The sequence below is a fragment of the Pleurodeles waltl genome, chromosome 6, assembly GCF_031143425.1.
Source record: "Pleurodeles waltl isolate 20211129_DDA chromosome 6, aPleWal1.hap1.20221129, whole genome shotgun sequence".
Lineage (NCBI taxonomy): Eukaryota > Metazoa > Chordata > Amphibia > Caudata > Salamandridae > Pleurodeles > Pleurodeles waltl.
In genome coordinates, this window is record NC_090445.1 from 1355176414 (window position 1) to 1355199958 (window position 23545).

A 23545-nucleotide genomic window follows, 5' to 3' on the forward strand; every position below is an offset into this window, starting at 1 on the left:
TGTTTTTGGTCCTGGACTCAGCAGCCATACAGGGAAATATACCAAACCCAGACATTTCTGAAAACTAGACACCCGAGGGATTCCAGGGAGGTGTGACTTGCGTGGATACCCCATTGTTTTCTTACCCAGAATCCTCAGCAAACCTCAAATTTAGCTAAAAAAATCATATTTTTCCCACATATCTGTGTGGGATCACCACACCGGGACAAATTTCCTACCACCCAACGTTTCACTCAGTCTCCCGGTAAAAATGTTACCTCACTTGTGTAGGTGGGCCAAGTGCCTGTGACAGGGAAGAGCCAAAAACATGTCAAAATTGAGGTGGAACCAAAGCAGGTCCAAAAGGGCATATGAAAAAAAAACTTTTTAGGCTGACAAGTGGGACAGAATATCTATCGGTATAGATGAGACAATGCTGGGTGGTAGAAATTTTGTGGATTCCTGCAGATTCGGGTAGGTTCCATCACAAAAATGTGGGAAAAATGTGTGATTTCCAGCAAAGTTGGAGGTTTTCAGGGCATTGTGGGTAAGAAAATGGTATGGGGTGCATGTGAAGCACACCACCCTGGACTCACCCAGATGTTTAGTTTTCAGATGTGTCTAGGTCTTGTGGATTTTTCTACATGGCAGGGTCCTAAAGTCCCAAATGTGCAACCCTCACCATTCCAAGTGGGACGATTTAGAGAGTTAGCCAAGCTCTCATGGCCCAAAAGTAAAACCAAAACCCCAAATAATCAAATGTCCACTTGCTTGCCGTGGGATACGATGTTTTAGTGTGCGGGGGAGAGCTGAAAGACTGTTATCCCCTTCAGTTGGGGTGGGGGCTTAACCATGCCCATACTGGTTGGTATCCACCACCCCACAATTTTTTATTTTTTTTTGTAATTCCCTGGCATTTAGTAGACTTCCTGCTCCCCGGGGTGTGGATCGGGGATTATTGACCCATGTGCCCACTGGTGGGCAGGACAACTTTGGCCCCATTTAATTGCGGTGGGGGTAGGGCCATACCCCCACCCTCCTATTTTGAAAAAAAATCTTCCCTCGTCTCTGGTGGGCTTTCTGCCCCCCTTGGGGGGCTGATGGGCCTTCCAAAAATAAGCCGATCTGCCCCCAAGGGGGGGGGGAGATATGGCCAACAGTAATGTGCCCACATGGGAAGCGACCCTTGCCCAAGGGGCTGCCCCCCCAAATAAAAGACACACACCAATCCCTGGTGCCTAAGTGGTTTCTGCCCCCCGGGGGCAGAACGGCCTAATAGAAATAGGCCAATCTACCACCAAAGGGAGCAGAAATGACCTAAAATAAATTTGCCCCCAAAGAGTAGCGACCCTTGCCTAAGGGGTCGCTCCCCTTGTGTGAAATTGGCACAAAAAAAATCCCTGGTGCCTAGTGGATTCTGTCCCCCTTGGAGGCAGATCGGCCTAATAAAAATAGGCAGCTCTGTCCCCAAGGGGGGGGCAGAAATGGCTTAAAATAAATTTACCCCCAGGTGAACGACCCTTGCCTAAGGGTTCACTCCCCTTGCGTGAAATTTTTGCAAAAAAAATAAAAATCCCTGGTGTCCAGTGGTTTCTGCCCCCCCCGGGGGCAGATTGGCTCAATAAAAATAGACCAATCTTCCCCCAAGGGGAGCATAAATGGCCCAAAGATAATTTTGCCCCCAGGGGAGCGACCATTGCCTAAGGGGTCGCTCCCCACATATAAAAAGATTTTTTAAAAATAAAAAAAATCCCTGGTGCCTAGAGGTTTTTGTCCTCCCCCCAGGGGCAGATCAGCCTAATTACAATAGGCCGATCGTCCCCCAAGGGGGACAGAAATGGCCTAAAACAAATTTGCCCCCCCCAGGAGAGTGACCCTTGCCTAAGGGGTTGCTCCCCTCACGTGAAACTAACAAAAAAAAAAAAAATCTCTGGTGTCTAATAGAAATAAGCCGATCTGCCCCCAAGGGGGGCAGAAACGGCCTAGAATTAATTTTGCCCCCAGGGGAGCAACCCTTGCCTAAGGGGTTGCTCCCCACATATACAAAAAAAATATATATATACCTGGTGTCTAGGGGTTTCTGCCCCCCCTGGGGGGTCACTCCCCACAAATAAAACACACAAAAACAACAAAAAAAAATCCCTGGTGTCTAGGGGGGCAGAAACAGCCCAAAAACAAATTGCCCCCTGGAGAGCGGCCATTCCCAAGGGGCCGCTCTCCTTATCAAGTAAATAAAAAACATATAAATTCCCTGGTGTTTAGTGGCATTTCTGCTGCCCGATCGCATCGCGATCGGGCAGCAGAAATTCTCAGAGAAGCCTGAAAGGAGAGGAAAGGCCTTTCCTCTCCTTTCAGGCTTCTCTGCCCCCCCACGTGATCGGAGGAGAAATGCTTTTGCATCTCTCCCTCTGATGAGGTCAGCGCGCGATTGCGTGCTGACGTCATCAGATGCCACGGGGGGTCACGTGGTGGGGTGGAGGTGGAAGGGGGAGCGATTGCGCGCTGACGTCATCAGATGCCACGGGGGAGGGGTCACGTGGGTGGTGGGGGTCGAAGGTGAAGCGATTCCACTTCCATTCCTGCCCAGGGGAGGGGGTGGCCCATAGCAGGACGAGGTGGTCTCGCCCTCGGCACCGGGGAACCGGCGCCGAGGATGAGTTCACCTCGTCCGGATCACCCAAGGGGTTAATACATTACTTACCCATAAACTTTGTTACCGTGATTAAGGTCCTCCTTGTCCCTGTCATTACTGTAGGAGTCCATCCTGCCTGCTCCCAGACACATTAACATGTTAGTCTTTCTTTCTTTCTTTTTTTTTCTTAATAGCCTCCATAAAGAGTCTTTCCCCTGTCTCCATGCCTGCCAGTAGAAGACTAGACAAACGATCAGGGGGAGGGATGGAGGGTACATGAATGAGACAAGGAGAACCTTAATTGGGGTAACTAAGTTTACCACTAAGTAATGGATTTATTACTCCCACATAGAACCTTCTCTTCAAAGTCATTATTGTATGAGGAATTCACGAGCAAAGAAGTTGCTTGAAATCAAATCTGCAAGCAAATTAAGTTTTTTAAACCGTACACATTTCATTGCTGATTTCCAAACACTGATAGAAAAACTATCGACAGATGAATTTAACACATTAAGATGGCAGTGCTTAACAAAAGTGTGATGATACTGCAAAGTGACAGGCCTGCAAATCTCTTTTAGCAGCACTCCTGCTGCCTCAGCCCTGGAAGCCAAAAATGACTGGGTGGAGCGTCCCTGGACCTGAAATGGAAGAACGACCATCAAGGATTTGTACGCCTGACAGATGGCCTACCTTTCCCAACTACTGAGGGTGGAAGTTGCTGTTTGGTTCTACCAAAAGAAATGAAGAGGGAATTGGCAAAACATAAATCCTTTGTACATTGTAAATAAGTTGTCAGGGCCCTCCTAACAGCCAAAGAGGATGGCAACTGAGGATCACTTCCCTCATGAAAAATTGGAAGAATCAATTCTTGTTGCAAATGGAATCTATAGGATACCTTAGGGTTAAATGTTGGATCCAACCGCAAAATGACTTTGGGGCTCATTACGACCTCGGCGGTCTTTTCAAAAGACCGCCGAGGCCGCGGGAGACAGAATACCGCCATTGCCGGCGGTATTTCTGTCTCCCTATTATGACATTTCCGCTGGGCCAGCGGACGGTAACAGTGTTACCGTCCGCTGGCCCAGCGGAAATGTCACATCAATATTGCAGCCGGCTGGTAATAGAGCCGGCGGCAATGCTGATGTGCAGCGGATGCAGGAGCACCCGTCGCGCATTTCACTGCCCGAAATTCGGACAGTGAAATGCGCGATGGGGCTATGCCTGGGGGCCCCTGCACTGCCCATGCACCCCAAGTCCCCTTACCGCCGGCCTTTCCATGGCGGTGTGTACCGCCATGGACAGGCCGGGGGTCGGGGACTCATAATCCCCAGGGCAGCGGTGCTGGCACCGCCGCCCCCCTTGGGATTATGACCGCCAGGCAGAATCCTGGCGGGAAAGTGGAGGGGCTGGCGGTTTGGCGTGGCAATTCCGCCACGGTCATAATTGCTGGCAGAACACCCCCAGCCTGTTGGCGGTGTTACAGCCAACATACCGCCGGCCGCCAGGGTCGTAATGACCCCCTTTGTCAGGAAGAATCTTTAAATAAGGACATAACATCATTTACTCCCCAATTCACCTTATGTACAGGCTGAAGTAATAGTCACATCATGTCTGCTTACACCAGGGGATGAAAAGGGGATATTTGTAATCCCTGTAGGGCAGCAGGCAAGTCCCATGAAGGAATTATTACCACAGTCACTAGTCATTGAAGCTGAAAAGGTTTAAGCAGACAGGCAATCAAAGAAATAAGCAAATCCAATTCCCCTTTAGTCCCACGACAAACTTTAATTGCTGGCCAGTTGGCTGCCAAAGTAACTGAAACTAAATTGTTCAAAATTCCATCCCTCATAAACTCGAGAATCTGAAATGGATCTCTACCAACTTGATTTACCCTGTGAACCTCACACCACCTCACAAGAGAATCGCAGTCCTTATTATAGGATGTTAGAGTTTTTTTTTTTTAATTTTTATGGGACAGTTGTATGTCAACTGCCAACTGAGAAGAACAGCTAATTTTCTCCATTGCTAAGCACCCAAGAGCCACAGCATGAACTTCAGCTGTTGAAGCAGTTGCAGTGGCAACCCTGGAAACTGCAGAGGGGATGGCATTGCTGGCAACCTGAAAACCTCCCCCTGGACAACTGGAACTATAGCTGAAACCGAAGTCAACAAGGCCAAAATGGGGCTATCATGATTACTGATACCTTCTCCACCTGAATATTCTGCAGCACCCTGGGGAGGAAGGGAATCTTAGGCAATGCATATAGAAGACCCAAGGACTAAGGTACAGAAAGAGCATCCACTGCCCAAGCTAGATGGCAGACTTTCTCCGAACAAAACATTGGAAGAAAGGAAGTGTTTGAAGATGCAAAATGGCTACCCACAGCAACCTGAAAAGTTGACAAATTTAATGAAAGACTAGAAGAGAAAGATGGTAAAGAACTGAGGAGGGCATATTGCGACTCAGACTGTCGACATGAAAGTTGAGCTGTCCCTGAAATTGCCCTCATGGCAACAAGATTGATCTCTGATCAAGAGCAAATCCGGTTGGCCACATCATTCAGAACCTGACTCCATGTCCACCCTTGATGATTCAGGTAACAACATTCCTCCTGGTTATTGGTGCTGACCACAAGATTTGCTCCCTGTGACTGAGACAGACAAACCTGGAATTCTTCCCACATCACTGCCAACTCCCTCCAGATGGATGATTGAAATCTGTCCCTTTGTGATCATTGACTTTTTGTTTCAAGAGATCATAGACAAACATTTGTTGTCAACAAAATTGAGGCAGGGATTTGAAATATGGCCCCTATTCTCTAAATTGGGAATGTGTAACCACCAAACAATTTCTGAACCAGAGTTGGAGAAAGTGGGACCAGACAGACAAAATTGGATACGGATGGGTTTCAGTGGGCCAATAGGTGAAGTATGAGGGGCTTGAAATGCAAAAGAGCCAAGGCTTCCACAGCAGTAGTGGCTACCGTCAGTCCCTGAACCTTCAACCAACACTTGGCTGGGGCTGATGTCTGGGACAACCGTGCTCCCAGGTGTGCTTGCAGTGTCTCTGTCCTTGATGAGAGCAGAAAAATTACTCCCATACTTGTTTTGAAAATTGCTCTGATGAACTGCAACTGCTGAACAGGGGTTCTTGCGACTTCAAAGGGTTCAGTCTGAACCTCAACTGTTGAGGTAGGACCATGATCACTTCCACTGCCGTTTGTGTGTTAGGAAGAGAGAAAGCAGAGATTAGTTAAGCATCCAGGTATGGAAATATTGAACACCCTTGAAGTTGTGAAATCTCCACTACTGGAACAAATTCCTTGGTGAAGGTCCAAGGAGCTGTTGACAAGCCAAACGGCAATACCAGGGGTTGATAATGAACTCTCCAGAAGCCTTTGACTGTTGGGGTGAACTGAGATGTGAAAATGTTCATCCTCTAAATCTACAGTGCCAAAAAGTCACCCTGCTGATGAGTAGAATTATGGATTGTAGAGAAATCATCTGAAATGGTTCCAAGTTTACCAACTTGTTCATTGTTTTCAGATCTAGTATTTGCCGGAAGGAATCATCTAGGTTGTGAACTAGGAAGAGAGTAAAGTAAAACCCTATTCCCAACTCGGTGAGTGTAGCACAATCACTGCCCTTTTGAGGATTAGTTTCTCCACACCGGGCTACATTTCATTATTTTTTGCATGCCTTTTGAAAATGGGGTAGCTCAAAATATTAAGGGGGTCATTCTGACCTCGGCGGTAAAAGGCCCTTACCGCCGGTCAGAAGTCCGCCATTCTACCGCCGCGGCCGCGGTAAACCGCCACGGTCATTCTGACCACCAACTGTGAAACCGCCAAAAACCCGACATCCAAGGAAGGCCGCCTCATCAGCGGGCCGCGGAAAACTGGAGATTACCAAACCTCCACCGTCACGCCAACACAAACACGCCCATGCCATTCTGACCCACGAATACACGCTGCGGTCTTTCAACCGCGGTATTCCATTGGCGGTACACACCGCCGCGCTCAAAATAGACACACAGCTCCAAAACACAGCCACATTGGACAATTTGAAATACACACACCTGAGACACATACAAACAACACTCCCACACATCCAATCAACTATAAAACACACACCCACATCACCCACAAACCCCCACTAGTTGGAAATCGGAGAGAAGGCGATAGAGATAGAGATAGAGAGAGCGAGCACAGCAATCGAAAACCCCAACACACACAGGAACCCAACTTCATCACCCACACCACATTTACGCACACATCACCACATATCACCACGCACATCACCACAAACACCACCCCACACCTCATCCACACCACCCCATGGCACCCCAAAGACACACCAGGTTCTCGGACCAAGAACTCAGGGTCATGGTGGAGGAAATTATAAGGGTTGAGCCCCAGCTCTTCGGCACACAGGTGCAGCACACCACTATAGCAAGGAAGGCTGAGCTATGGCAAAGGATCGTAGACAGGGTCAACGCTGTGGGACAGCATCCCAGAAATCGGGAAGATATCCGAAAGCGATGGAACGACCTACGGGGGAAGGTGCGCTCGATGGTGTCGCGACACAACATCGCTGTGCAGAAGACTGGCGGCGGACCCCCACCCACTCCACCCCAATTCACAGCATGGGAGCAAGAGGTAGTAAACATCCTGCATCCTGATGGCCTCGCTGGAGTACACGGAGGAATGGACTCTGGTAAGTCGAATCTCAACTACTTCACCCCCCCCAACCACCAGCATGCCAACCCCCCCCCACCACCAATCTCAACCCCCCAGCACACAACCTCCCTGCCAATGTCTCACCAGCACAACCCACCCTAAACAACACCAACCCCTGAATACCAACACAAACCATAGACAGCCACCACCAAAGCATGACCATTGCACATACACATACACCCCTCCCCCCCCCACCACCCTCACAACACCTCCCACAAGGGAATGCCAGCACTGGGGGACAAGGGCACTCAAAATGCACGCCATGGCACACACAGAAACAATAACCATACTCCTTTACCCCTGCAGGGCCCGAACGCCAACACACCGTCATGGAGGGTTCAGATTTGTCCATCCCACCCTCAGAACAGGCCCCCAGCGAGGACAGCAGCTCTGTCGACCTAGAACCTGATGACCAGCCCGGACCATCGGGGACCTCTGGACAGTCGGTTCCCCTCACACAGGCACAGGCCACAGCAGACCCAACCCCCTCTGGGAACACCAGCACAGCTCCCACCCAGCGGGCCCATGCCTCTGTCTCCAGGACGCGTCAAGCAGCGGTGTGTCCGCCACTACAGGGCACCCAGGCTGACCCAACACCCCAACAACAACAGGGACCTGGGGGCAGTGGTAGTGGGCACACCGTCCAGGGGACAGAGGCCCGGGGAAACAGGGCAACTGGGAGGGCTGCTGTGCGACAGGGGGGGGAGGACAGGCCCAGGGAACCCACTCTCCAAGAGGCCCTCACCACCATCATGGGAGCATACCATCACTCCCAGGAGACGATGGCGACGGTACTGGCCAGGTTCACCGAGATCCAGGCACAGCAGGAGGAACGGTACATGGGGTTCAGCAATGAACTCAGGAACATCGCTACCGCTATGGGGACCATAGTCCAGGCCCTCAACCGGATAGAAACCACATTGCGGGACCATGTGGCACCACAAAGGGCCCCTGTCACTAGCCAGGAACAGCCTACCACCTCCGCCGGCGCTAGTGGTCAGGAGGCCCCCACAGAACGACGGTCCACCAGAACCCCACCTCCTGCTGAAGAACAACCACCCCGCAAGAGGAACCTGAGATCTCACAGGAAGACAGAGTAGGATGCCAAGACCCCCGCCAGCATAAGATACCCCCTGATGTCATCCCACTGTCCCACAGTGTCACCCTGTCCAACCTTGAACTGCCCCTGCTCCATCCTTCCACAGGCATATGGACAATGCACCTGTGAAACTGAGAACTGGGCTCTGCCATGGACATAACTCCACCCTCACCCATCACCGTTTTAATATCATGTACCAATATATAGCACTAAAAATAAATCACTCATTGCACTGAAATCATTCAGGAGTCAGCCTGTATTATTTACAAATGTATAACACATTACTGATCAATAATGTTCTGTTATTTTTGTGATGACAACATACCGATGTCAATAAGCATTAGTCCATGGGCTAACCAAGCAGAAGTCACGCAGTGGGTCATACAGCACTGAAAAGGGAAGGGAAAATCAAACATCAGTTTAAAAGAACTGGGAGGAAATACACAAAGTAAAGATGCAGGGGGCTTTTAGAAAATGTTAAATGGCGTGGGTGATTCTTACCTGTGTGCTACTGAAAATACTGTTGGATAACTCTGTCCCTGTTGTCTGTGTCGTCCTCTTCGTCTTCCTCCTCTTCACTCTCCGCAGGCTCCACAGCTGCTTCAACACCACCATCTGGACCATCCTCCTGCAGGAAAGGCACCTGACGTCGCAATGCCAGATTGTGAAGCATACAGCAGGCCACGATGATCTCGCACACCTTCTTTGGTGAGTACATCAGGGATCCCCCTGTCATATGCAGGCACCTAAACCTGGCCTTCAGGAGGCCAAAGGTTCTTTCTATGATCCTCCTAGTTCGCCCATGGGCCTCATTGTACCGTTCCTCTGCCCTGGTCCGGGGATTCCTCACTGGGGTCAATAGCCAAGGCAGGTTGGGGTAACCAGAGTCACCAATTAGCCACACACGTTGTCTCTGTAGCTGTTCCATCACATAAGGGATGCTGCTATTACGCATCACATACGCATCATGCACTGACCCAGGGAACTTGGCATTCACATGGGAGATGTACTGGTCAGCCAAACAGACCACCTGGACGTTCATAGAATGGTAACTTTTCCTGTTTCTGTACACCTGCTCATCGTCTTTTGGGGGTACTAAAGCCACATGGGTCCCATCAATGGCACCAATTATGTTGGGGATATGTCCAAGGGCATAAAAATCACCCTTCACAGTGGCCAAATCAACCTCCTCAGGGAATACAATGTAGCTCCGCATGTGTTTCGTCAGGGCAGGCAACACTCTGGACAAAATCTTTGAAAACATAGGCTGAGACATTCCAGATGACATGGCCACTGTTGTCTGGAATGAGCCACTTGCCAAAAAATGGAGGACTGACAGAACCTGCACTAGAGGGGGAATTCCTGTGGGTTGGCGGATGGGGGACATCAGGGCTGGCTCCAGCTGGGCACACAGTTCATGGATAGTGGCTCGGTCAAGTCGGTATCGTAGTATGATATGACGTTCATCCATTGTCGACAGGTCCACCAGCGGTCGGTACACGCGAGGATTCATCCTTCTCCTCGCAAGTCCCAGCGGACGGTGCCTAGGAAGGACAACATGGAGCACAGAGTCAAGCAAATCACAGGTACGTTCAACACAGCATGCCTAGCACACGATTATCTATGTATTGAAAGGCGTGTATGTGTGGCAATGCAAGGCCTAGGCCTGTGTGACGCAGTACAAATTATGCCATGTGGGCCCTTGAAATGGCGGCTGCCTGACCTGTGAAGTGGGACAATGGGATGTGAGGTCAATGCGCTGGCGTGGCCCACCGTGGCGGTAGGCGGTCGAAGACCGCTATACGAAGCCGCATTGGTTAACATTGAAGCCTATGGGTTTCAGGAGCCAATGACGAGGTGCGCCGGCGGTCGCGGTACGCATCGCCGCGGTACGCACCGCCGCGGGCGTGACCGCCATTTTCTATCTGCTTAATCACTCGAGACCTGATCATCCACAGGAGAGGACCTATACTGCAAGTGCTGCTGTGACCTCGGTCTGGAAGTGACAATGGCTGCTGCGACTGGGGAAAGGGCCCCTGCCTTCACGTCTGAGGAGTTGGAGAAACTTGTGGATGGGGTCCTCCCCCAGTATGCGTTACTCTACGGTCCTCCAGACCAACAGGTAAGTAAACTGGGTGCACATTGAATGGGCTATGCCTGTGTGGAGTGGGGTGGATGTAAGTTGGTGGGGTGGGGGGCGAATGAGGAGTGCAACGCACGACAGATGAGAGCATGTGCCATATGGCAAGGTTGGGGAGGGGGGGCCAATCACATCTAACATGCAGAAAATTTATGAATTTTTCCTTCCCACCCTGTACATGTCAAATAGGTCAGCGCCCATCAGAAAGTGGACATTTGGCGTGCCATCGCCAAGGAAGTCCGGGGCCTGGGGGTCCACGTCAGACGGGGCACCCACTGCCGCAAGAGGTGGGAGGACATCCGCCGCGGGACCAGGAAGACCGCCGAGTCACTGCTGGGGATGGCCTCCCAACCTAGGAGGGGTGCCAGTCGTACCCTGACCCCCCTGATGTCCCGGATCCTGGCGGTGGCCTACCCTGATTTGGATGGGCACTTGAGGACATCACAGCAGACACAAGGGGGTGAGTATCAGCACATTCTGCTATCTTTCTGCGCAGTGGAGGCGTCTGGGTGGGGGAGGAGGGTTGTGGGTGACATTAGGCCAGGGCGCTTTCTGTAGTGTAGTCCTCTCCTTTAGGCATGGCCCTGTGCTCCCGGCCCCCACCTCTGTAGGGTGACAAGTACAGCTATCGATGGTCCAGCCTCACACATGTGCGCGTTTGTCGTCTCTAGACCTGTTGTCCTAGTCAGAAGTACTGAGTAGTGTACCCCGAATGCGCGGCTTAGTGCATGAGGCTCCTGTGTCTGTCCTCTCCGCCAACGGTGTTGACATTGCATGCACTCAACCTGGTCTTCGTTTTTCTCCCCCCACCCTTCTTCTTCATCTTCTTGTGCATGTGTGCATTAGCATCATCAGGCGGAGGAGAATTGGCATCGGAGCACGAGGGAGCTGCAAGTCACAAGGCCCCGGTGGGCCCAGGAACAGACACCGAGGGCACCAGTGATCCGGAGGGTGAGGGGAGCACCACAACAGGGACCGGTGGTGACACCAGCGACACCGACACGTCTTCGGATGGGAGCTCCCTAGCGGTGGCGGCAACATCCAGGCCCCCCGCCTCTACAGGTACAGCCGCCACCCAGCGCACCACCCCGCCCTCCCAGCAGCCCCTCAGCCTACGCTCCGTGCCCGCTCGCCCAGGAAGGCGGGCGTCTCCTTTGCCCTAGGCACCTCAGCCCCTGCCCCTGTCACCCCTCCTGCCCTTAGTGAGGAGGTCATTGACCTCCTTCAGACCATCATTGTTGGGCAGACTACCCTTTTGAATGCCTTCCAGGGGGTAGAAAGGGAGGTGCATCGGAGCAATGCCTACCTCGAGGGCATTCATTTGGGTCAGGCTGCCCATCAACGATCGTTCAATGCTCTGGCCTCAGCACTGACGGCAGCCATTGTCCCTGTTTCCAGCCTCCCTCTTCTGACTGCCTCCACCCTGTCTCTGTCTCCTGTTCCTCAGCCTACCCCATCCACACCATCAGACCAGCCTGCACACACCTCACCACCCAAGGGCAGCTCATCCAGACACAAGCACCACAGAACCCACAAGCATTCACCCAAGCAACACCCAGATGCAGACATTCCAACAGTCACTACCACCTCTGTGTACCCCTCCTCCTCGTCTCCCTCCTCCCTCCCTGTGACGTCTACACTCACACCTGCATGCACACCACCATCAGCCAGTGCTTCCATCACCAGCACACCCTCCAGTACAGTCCGCACACGTGCAGTCACCACCCCCACTACCATTTACACGTCCCCTGTGTCCTCTCCCACTGTGTCTGTCACCCCCTCTTCCAAGACATACAAACGCAGGCAGACACCCACCCAACAGCCATCCACCTCACGACAGCCTCCAGCACAAGCACCTGCACCCAAAGACAGCACACCTGACTCTCCTACAACCACATCCTCTTCCTCCACTCCCATCACCACTACTCCTACCCTTTACCTTGGTCCTAAAAACTTTAATCTTAACCTCTTTCCCTCCCCTGACCCACCCCCTCCATCTGCAAAGAGTCCCAAGAGCACCTCAGCCACCACCAGCCCAGCTTCGAGTGTCACTGTGGTGCATGGGTTCTGGAGTCCACCCTTTGCCAGCAGTGACACTTCAATCAGCAGCCAGGGGACAGCCAGCCCCCCCCCAGGCAAGAGGACCAGAAAACTAAAGGGCCGCTGTGAGAGGACTGACACGCCTGCCCCCAAGGAGCAAAGTTCGCCCACTTCACCAGCCACAACATCTAGGGGAGGCAAGGGCCCGAGAGCCCCATCTAAGGAGCGAAAGGGCAGCAGGGCGGAGAAGTCAGCCAGCAGGAGCGCGGAGCAGGAGGGCCCCACAAGCCCCATCCCGGGTGTTAGGGAGGACACCAAAGGGCCCAGGACTCCGTCACCGAAGGGTCCAGCAACAGCACGGTCGGAGGGCGACTGAGCAGGGAGTCCAGGCCAGGTCTGGCTCCCTTGACTTACTGGAAGAGCACCGCTGAAGAGGGCCCCGGCGTGCAGAAGAGCACCGCTGAACAGGGCCCCGCCGTGCAGAAGAGCACCGCTGAAGAGGGCCCGCCGTGCAAAAGAGCACCGCTGAAGAGGGCCCCGCCATGCAGAAGAGCACCGCTGAAGAGGGCCCGCCGTGCAGAAGAGCACCGCTGAAGAGGGCCCCGCCGTGCAGAAGAGCACCGCTGAATAGGGCCCCGCCGTGTAGAAGAGCACCGCTGAAGAGGGCCCCGCCGTGCAGAAGAGCACCGCTGAAGAGGGCCCCGCCGTGCAGAAGAGCACCGCTGAACAGGGCCCCGGTGTGCAGAAGAGCACCGCTGAAGAGGGCCCCGCCGTGCAGAAGAGCACCGCTGAACAGGGCCCCCCCGTGCAGAAGAGTACCGCTGAACAGGGCCCTTCCTGTCAAGCACCGCTCCGCTGGGCCCTTCCTGTCAAGCACCGCTCCGCTGGGCCCCGCCGTCTCAAGCACCGCTCCGCTGGGCACCGCCGTCTCAAGCACCGCTCCGCTGGGCACCGCCATCTCAAGCACCGCTCCGCTGGGCCCTTCCTGTCAAGCACCGCTCCGCTGGGCCCCGCCGTCTCAAGCACCGCTCCGCTGGGCCCTTCCTGTCAAGCACCGCTCCGCTGGGCACCGCCGTCTCAAGCACCGCTCCGCTGGGCACCGCCGTCTCAAGCACCGCTCCGCTGGGCCCTTCCTGTCAAGCACCGCTCCGCTGGGCCCCGCCGTCTCAAGCGCGCTCCGCTGGGCACCGCCGTCTCAAGCACCGCTCCGCTGGGCCCCGCCGTCTCAAGCACCCCTCCGCTGGGCCCTTCCTGTCAAGCACCGCTCCGCTGGGCCCCGCCGTCTCAAGAACCGCTCCGCTGGGCACCGCCGTCTCAAGCACCGCTCCGCTGGGCACCGCCGTCTCAAGCACCGCTCCGCTGGGCCCTTCCTGTCAAGCACCGCTCCGCTGGGCCCGCCGTCTCAAGCACCGCTCCGCTGAGCACCGCCGTCTCAAGCACCGCTCCGCTGGGCCCTTCCTGTCAAGCACCGCTCCGCTGGGCCCCGCCGTCTCAAGCACCGCTCCGCTGGGCACCGCCGTCTCAAGCACCGCTCCACTGGGCCCTTCCTGTCAAGCACCAGTCCACTGGGCCCTTCCTGCATGCACTGTTAACGGTTCACTGTGCCCACCATGCCTCCTCCTTGACCAGTGGAGACTGTAATCCACCTGATGGACTGTGGCTTTGCACTCCCCAGGATGGAACAGTGGGCAACCCACCTACTGTATAGACTTGAGAGAGTGTGGCTTTGCACTCCCCAGGATGGCACAGTGGGCAACCCACCAACTGTAGAGACTTGAGAGACTGTGGCTTTGCACTCCCCAGGATGGCAGTGGGCAACCCACCTACTGTAGAGACTTGAGAGACTGTGGCTTTGCACTCCCCAGGATGGAACAGTGGGCAACCCACCTACTGTAGAGACTTGAGAGACTGTGGCTTTGCACTCCCCAGGATGGCACAGTGGGCAACCCACCAACTGTAGAGACTTGAGAGACTGCGGCTTTGCACTCCCCATGATGGCACAGTGGGCAACCCACCTACTGTAGAGACTTGAGAGACTGTGGCTTTGCACTCCCCAGGATGGAACAGTGGGCAACCCACCTACTGTAGAGACTTGAGTGACTGTGGCTTTGCACTCCCCAGGATGGCACAGTAGGCATGGTGGCCCCTTTGTGGATCTGGCGTCGTGGACTCATGTGGCTGTGGTGCCCCCCCCTTCCCTTCCCCCTGAGGTGCCTGTAGTTTTTTCATCAGATGCCCCTGCAGTGTTCTCTCCAAAGGACTCAGGTCTCCTGTGTGGGCTTTGCCCTTGTGTTGTTACACTTTGGCCCACGGACACTTCGATTTTCTTTTGATGTGCAGGACTAATTGCCTCGGTTATCCATTGCAATGTATATAGAATTATTTTTATATTGATTTTTTGGCTAGTTGACCAATACTTTTCAGAGCCTATTTTGTACATAAAGTTTTGTTCACAATTTAATTATGTCTTTGCATTTTTCAGGGGGGTTTGGGTGGTGTCACTGTGACTTGTTGCTCTGCATTGGTGTGTACATAGTTTGGGGGGGTGGGGGTCGCATATGTGTGTGCCGTAAGCTTTCCTCCTCCCCCCTCCCGTGTGTCGTAGGTGCAGTACTCACCGTTTTCGTCTGCGCCGGCGTTCGTACTCGTGGTAGATGAGCAGGTAGACGAGAGCAGGTAGGATGTTTAATTCGGGTTCCATGCTGTCCTCCTTCCTCGTGGAGTGCGTAGAGGTGAGCGTTTTCCCATTCGTAGTCTGTTTCCGCCGTGTTTTTATCGGCGGGGCTCCCGCCCCGGAAAAGGTGGCGGATTGGTGAGTTATGATACTGTGGGCGGTACATTGTCTGCCGCCTGTCTGTTGGCGGTGACCGCCGCGCTGTTTGTCTGCACCGCCGTGGCGGTCGGAGTGTTAAAGTGGTGGTCTCTGTTGGCGGTTCCCGCCAGGGTCAGAATTCCATTTTTTGGACCGCCAGCCTGTTGGCGGGTTGGCCGCCGCTTTATCACCGACCGCCAGGGTTAGAATAACCCCCTAAGTCTGTAAGAAGGTTCACAAAAGGTATTTGATACCCCTGGTGTATGATGGAGAGAACATAATGAACTGTTATCTGCTCAAGCTATTGTTGCAGGAAGGGCTGAAGCCAGGCCTCAACCTTGAGATGATCACTGCTGACTTGCTGTTTTGGTGTGGTGATCCTGTGGTTGGGACTTACTGCCAAGTATGGCTCCCCGCCTTGGCTCGAAAGGGAGATGAATTTTCCAAAGAATCTTCAAAATTGTGTTTTTTAAAGAAATATTTATTTCTCTGCAATGCCTGAAAAGGTTTCAAAATTTTCTTCTTCATTAGCAGATCTCTAGACTATGGTGTTTAACTTGTCCCCAAACAGTTTGGGACCTTCAAAGGGTAATTTCAGAGATGTCTGTGTGGATTTCAGCCACAGCCTTCTCCCCAGGGATCTGTGCCATGCATCAAATGTCCCTGATGTAGATGAAAATGCCCATAGAGTATAAAAAGTGACATTGGAGAGGAACAAGTCTAATACTTCCCTGGGAGCCAAAAAAGGTGTTGAGTCACCCTTTTCCTAGAGACAGTCAGACAGTCTCTCAAAATATTTAAGGAGAACCTGGGAGACACATGCAGAATATTTGCTGGCACCAGAATATGCGCTGGCATGTATCCCAAAATTAGAGGTTGCATATGCCCTCATGAGAGTAGCCTCTACCTTTTTCTCAGCAGGATCAGCAAGGGTTGCTTTCTCTGATGACAAGGAGGCAGAAGGTGCCATGGACGCCAACATTGAAGTTACCTTCAGAAATTAGAGATACTAATCATCATATTGAGCAATAAGATAGCTCTTGTTTCAAAATTAAGAATTTATTTGTTTATCAATATCCTTATACTCTTTTGGAAGGATCTCCTTAATAATATTGTGTAAGGGCAGATCATCCACAATGGAGCAACTATATTGAAACTGAAACCCTTTCTTTTGAGGGTGTTTCGATCTTTGATTCAGGCCTGATTGGTTCTGTGAGAGGCTTCACCTGACATTATGTTTGCTTCATTTCAAACACTCTTCTTTTAAGGACGAAAAGATTGGACTGCTGCCTTACACTCTTAACTGTCAAAAAGAATTACAAAAGTCAGTTCAGTAGGAAAAAATAGCACAATGTGTAGTTCGGTACTGACAAAAATTGAGGGTATTGATTATATGTTTTAATATATGATATTTGGAAAAGGCTGTCAGAGATTTAAGAATTTATATAAATGCTATTACTTTACAGTACAATGCAATTCAGGGAGACTTAAGTGAAGAGAATTTGTTTTAAAAAATCGCTCCTTGTTCAAGTGGACTCTTTGCTTTTTCCATGTCAGTGAGTTATTCTAATTAAAGTTACCACTTCTGTCAGTGAAAAATATCTGCCATGATCGCTGCGTCCCTTCCTCACTATACTTCATAACAAGTGATGTGAACCTGCCACCCAAGACACCAACACTGGGCTAGAATAAAACCCCTCCACCCACCATTTATCCTGTGCTTTATTGTCATGTTAGACTGTTAGTGTCGGGGACTCATTGGTCTTCTGAACAACAAATTTCATACCTGGCAGGATGCAGAGTGATCAGGCCAGGCATCTGTGGCTCCACACTGCCTGCTCGGAGTCTAATGCTAGGCATGAGACTGGGGTACAGCGGGGGAGTTGACAACTGAGTATGGCCAACTCCCAAGTGGGTGGGGCTCTTCTTCTGGGCTCAGGGAGCAGTGGCCATTAGGCTAGTCTGAGCAGGAAATGTCAGGAGCAGTGTTCTGATTTTGGCATTGAATGGATGAGTGGACCTTTAGCGCACATTTTTCTATCTGTATTTTATACAAAGCTGATGCCTCAGTTTTACATCTAGCGATTGATTCCCCATTCTCTGCCCTTATTGGTGGCATTTAATTTTCATGAATGATTCTGACTGAGTGCTTCAGGGTCTCTTCTGGTATATTTAAATATAGTATGTTTAATATACTTAATTGTAGTGTTACAATGGAAGGGAAAGAGCTTCTAAGAGAAGACACATTCTCTATCCCTCTTCAGATGATGAAGGTCATATAACTTCAAGGCATCAAAGGAAGGAGAACAGAAGTCCTCCGTCTAATCTACTGCCACCTTCCATGGCGCAGGCTGAGATACAGTGCATGGCTGAGGGGGCTGTCTAAAGGGCTATGGCAGACAAACCGAAGGAGTCACGATGGGCAAAAAGGTCTAGGTAGAAAAAAGTGGATGACTAGAAATCCTCTGGTTAAGAAATGGGTACACCATATACATCCTCTGCCATATCTGTAAGAAGAGTGGAAATGTGGGAAGGCCTGTCACATGTCAGAGAATATGTGGGTTTTCCTGCCTTTCAGTTGGACGAGGAGATAAGAACATATTTCCACAATAGCTCTAAATTCTCTTCGATGCCAATGTCCTTTCATGGCAGAGTAAAAAAATTAACAGGAGCAAATGGAAAGACCTAGAAACAAGGTTTTTTCTGAATTTATTTTTCGTTGAAAGGTGACAATAGTCTTCCTCATAATCTTGGAATAGATGCAATTTGGTCACACTAATTGGCAAAATCTCAATTGAATCCAATATACTCTTCTACTGATGCTTCTGATAAACAGATGGACTGTGCTTTGAAAAGGGTGTTTTCTACAGGCAACTTAGCTCTGAAAGCTGGTACTTAGTTGATGTATACAGCACAGATAATGGTACAATATTTTGATAAACTGGCTGCAGCTATTCAAGAAGGACAAGAACGTTCTGAGCTACTAGCTGCAATGGAACACCAAACTGTACTCTTAGTGGACATTTCATTGGATATCGTAGGAAGCACAGCATTGTCAATTGTTGCACTGATAGCAACAAGAAAAACAAGAAACCTCTGAATGAGAGAGAGTAAAGTGGAAGCAGTGGAAGCAGTGGAAAAGCTTTCCTAAACATATCGTGTATGGGATGCATGGTATTTGATAACCAATTAGATGTAATGATCTCAAAGGATTCAAGAATCGTAAGCATGCTATGTCATATAACATAAAGTCTGGCACACAGACACTTTTGGGTTTCTTTACTAAGTCAAGAAGGATTCCAAGTCTTCATCATGCAGGAGACAAAAGTAAAAACGGGATACAGTCAGGATCAACCAAAAAGAATTCCTGACAGCCAAAGAGTAGTTGTCAATGATCCGGCTGATGTAAGGATTTGAAAGTTTCTTCATGCTTGGAAGAGGGATGTGACAGACAAATGGGTCCTGTGCTTAGTTAGCAGATGCTATGTTACAGACTTCCCAAACTGGCTATTAGTGACAGGGTTCCCAAGGAAAGCCTCCAAACACTCAACACTTTTGGACAAAATAAACATTGGAGAAAATAGCTATTATGGAGGTTCCAGAAGAGAAAAGGGTACTGGAGTGTACATCATTCTCTTCATAGTACAACAGGTCAGTGGTTCTTACCACCCAGTGCTAGATCTAAAGCAGATACATTCACTGGTGAGAAATGTTCACTTTGCATGGTAACTCTGCTGGCCATAATACCCATGACAAGTAAGGAGACTTTTTATAGTTCATAGAATTATAGGAAGCATTTCTCTATATTATCATTCTGGGATCTTTTAAAAGACTTCTATGGTTTACAGTAGGTGTCAACCACCATCAATTCAGAGTCCTACCATTTGGGTTAAAATCCTCGCGTAGGGTTTTTACTAAGGTGCAAACTCTCCTGATGGCTTTGTTCCATTCAGAGGAAATTTTAATTCACTCTTGTCTTGACTGGTTGGTGCAGGCTCTTGTAGTAGGGACCGAATGTAAACAGCTTTGTATTTGCGATTTCTTAATTGTGAATTTTTGCGGTTCGCAATTAGGAAATTGCAAACAGTGATGTACTAATGTGTCCCACACACATTTAGCGATTCCCAGTGGGCCACAAATGGACCTACCTCATCACTATTCAGGCGGTAGGTCACAATTTGCGACCCATTGGGAGTGGCTAAAAATCACTGAGATGGTGACCTGCTAGGGTTAACATACAACCAGGTCTGTGACTGCTTTTTATTTAAATCCTTTTTTAAAATGCAGCCTGTTTTCCTTAAAGGAAAATGGGACGCGTTTCAAAATGAAAACTGAAAAGCTTTCTTTTCATTTTTTAAGAGCAGGCAGTGGTCCATGGAACCACTGCCTGCTCTTAAAAAATATTTGCCTCCACATTCACAAAGGGGATTGGGTCCGTGAAATTTTCAAACTACTGACCCATCAATGGGATCACCCAGTACAGGATCTAGTTGCATCTCCAGCAGGAGCCAAAGTGATGGCAAAGTAATGGCATTTTATTTGAGGGTGACGTACAGTTGTTTATGGGCAATTAGTACCTATCCATGTGCATGGTCTCCAGGCCTGTTGTACGCCTTTCCTCTCTACCCCGTTTTTCAACCCGTTCTGGTGTGGTGAAGAATGGAGAGCTCCAAAGTCATCTTGATAGCTCCAGCTTTGCCTCATGCCAATTGGTTCCCTTGCCCAGCTACCTTGAGCATTTCTTGAAGGTGGAGAATCCCAGTGGTCTCTTCTTTCTTGTCTTGAGACAGGAGACTCAGCAACAGTTTTAGCTAATGGCTAGGCATTAGAGAAAAAGGGGTTAATACAGAGGATCTTCCAAATGATCTCCGAGTTAGTCTTCAGGCCCCTAAAAGAGCCTTTACTCTCACACCGTATCATGGACTTAGGCATGCATTTTCTCATTGGTAAACTACCAGAGATTTCGATCCTCCCACAGTGAATTTAGTTCACATTATGGAGTTATTGTGGGACAGATCTAAATTAGGGTTGAGGGTTCCCACTCAAAGAGTCTGATGGGCGAACATTACAGCGTCCAGTGGTTCTTTGGAGAACCTGAAGGATCAAGATGTCTTGGTTGCTAAATTATTCAAGGGCCTTGAAAGCAATTTTCTGACTCCTCCAATAATATTCCCATTTTGGGATTTACTTTTGGTCTTGAAAGCTCTAACAAGGCCTCCTTGTGAGTCCTTCAAGGAAGTGGACTTGAAAGTCCTTGCCCTCAAGTCGTTTTTCCTTGTAGCTATAACATCAGCTAGAAGATAGGGAGAGCTGGGGGCTCTATCTTATAAATTCTCTTTTTTTGTAAAATATTCCAGGACAGGGTAGTTATTATCTTTAGTTCTGCCTTTTAACCAAAAGGTGAACTCTTTATGTCACAAGATATTATTTTCCCCGAGCAGGTTACATTCATTTCATATATATATATATATATATATATATATATATATATATATATATATATATATATATATAGATAGATAGATGTATATATATATATCATAAGGACTCTTCTAGCGCATTTAGACAGAGTGCAGTCTTTTGGAAAGGCCGAATCACTTTTTGTAAACTTTGGACCCCTTGGGAATGGAAGAGGGCGGGATTGCTTTCAGGTGGGTCCAGTGCAGTCACTGATTTCCATGATTTATGCCTCTGCGGGTTAAATCCCACCAGTAGGGATTTAGGGAAGTCCTGCACGTAGCAAGTCTCCATTATGGTGGAATTGCAGTGGACGTCTATTACTATTCTATTATTACTGATAATGGGAGCTCTTTAGAGCCTCTGCTGCTCACTGTGCACTTCAGCTATGGGATCTTCTAACCCATGATTATGAATCATCGAGAAGCTGCACAGCTTCCCTTTGAACATATTCTAAGACCTAGTCTAAGAAGCTTCGACCTCTGCTTAGGCAGCTCTCTCAACACCTTCTAGATAATTGCTATCACTCCTTGGCCTTCTTAAACCTTTTATGTTAACCACTGCTTGGTCCTTGCTCCTGCATCTTTGCAATACCAACAGGCAGGTGATCCTGGGTTCATAGTGCTCCAAAGCTCACTGGTTAGTTTTCAGCTTGGACAGCACTGCTAAATTGCCACTTTTCCAAGGCTCAACATGGCACACACACCCTTTCCCTATTGCCTCTAACCCTGGTAGCTGAAAACCTGATTACCTCCATATGGGTGGCATATTTATCATCTGAGATACCAGGGGAATTACAGAAGCCCCTCAATGGCAACACAGGGTAAGGAGTTCAGGCGATCCGAGATTACCAAGTGAGTAACTAATTTAAATTATTCAGAGCGTCCATTGCTGGCACCTTCAACGAGTTCTAAGATTAACCAGCATCGTAAAACGTAAACTGAAAGAACTAAAATGCAACATAATGTAAAAAGCTGCAATTGGCAGAAGGTGTCGCACTCGACAAGAAACCAGCTCTAGGATTTTACCATGCTAATTAAAAAACAAGAGATCCATTCCTCTCTGATGTAGAGACCATTAAATGCAGCTCAGGGCTTTCATTGTCTGCTTCAAGGTGCTGTGCATTTACCGTTGCCTCAGAATATATCAAAATCACAGTGATCTGCAAGGAACATTTGACTTTTAATTCTCCACCAGCAGATTTTGAATAATTATTGAACACTATCAGCGGGAAGGTGTAAGTAATATAATAATGCTTCTGAATTAAGAATGTGTGCCAGTTCTGTGCTAATAAATGACACGTGCGATTATTTGCAAACACTCCATTTATTTGTGAAGCAGGTGCGCTGTTTCCGTGTTGCTATGGTGCCTCATGTGCAGCATGGCCTACCTTGCGAAGCCCACCCCGATATTGACATTTTCCCTTGTACATTTCATTCTTGGAATGCAATGTATGTGTTGTTATCTGTGGGTGTAACAGTGTTAAAGGTGTACGTAAGTGTTTTGGCGACTGTTGTGCGCTTCACCATCTGTTCCTAGGTTCCAGTATATGCAGATGTGGATTAACCATGTCAAACATAGGTCAAGGAGCTCAGTCTCTTTGCCAGATTATTAGGATATCCACGCAAATCCCTTTACATAAAATGTATGTAAATGGATAACATTTACCTGTTAGTTATCAATAAAATGTGGCTTGGGTGCGGATTCACGGACCTACATTGGGCTCCTCTGCTATATATGGTTGTATGGTGCAGTGCCCTATTTTATATACAAGTTGTTGTTTTCACACAATGCACCTTACCGTTGAAATTGCCTATCCCAAACACACTACCTCTCTAAACTGCCATACATCCTGTCTCAAGCCTTGCTTCACAGCTAGCTTTTGCAGCACCACAGAACACTGCCCAAGCTTCAGTAGACACTGCAACATCCATTGAGTTATCCACCAAATATCACATTCATCCAGCCATGTACTCATTCCAGCTCTTTATTCATTCTCACATTCACCCACTCACGCGAATCAAAATAACAACATGCACCAACGTGGCAATCAATAAAGCGGGTTTTGATTTATAAAAAATAAAGCCAGACCTATTTGCAGTGGTGGGAGTGGGTGAATGCATACATGTAATGATGTGCATGCCTGCGTGAGGGTAATGTGTGAGCTGGGTCTACAGTGAGTGAATGCATGTGTGTTCTTGTTAGTAACTGTGTGGAATCAGAGTCATTAATGAAATTCTTAATGAATATTCGTGAATCGAGTGTTGAATTTGCATAGAAATTGTATTAACTTAGAGAAAAATAAATCACACATATGAAAGTGTGCCAATGTGAGTGGCCACCAATGTTCACAAAGTGTACTGATTAATGGCTTATTAATTTGAAATGATGAACTTGTGTTTGATGAATCTAGTAAAAAAACATTTAGGGCTATGTATTATGTATTAGCTTCATTAATTGTAGTCCTTAACTCAGTGGAGGTCTTGGCCTAGTTGCATGGCCTCATGTCAAGCTGCATTGCTTAGACGTTTTATAAAACAGATGCTTAGAGAATTAAATTGTTATTTTCCACTGTACTGTCCATGTGCTTTTAGCTAAAAGTCTTTCTCATGAGAAATTGCTTGCTAGAAGATGCTGGACTTGCTAA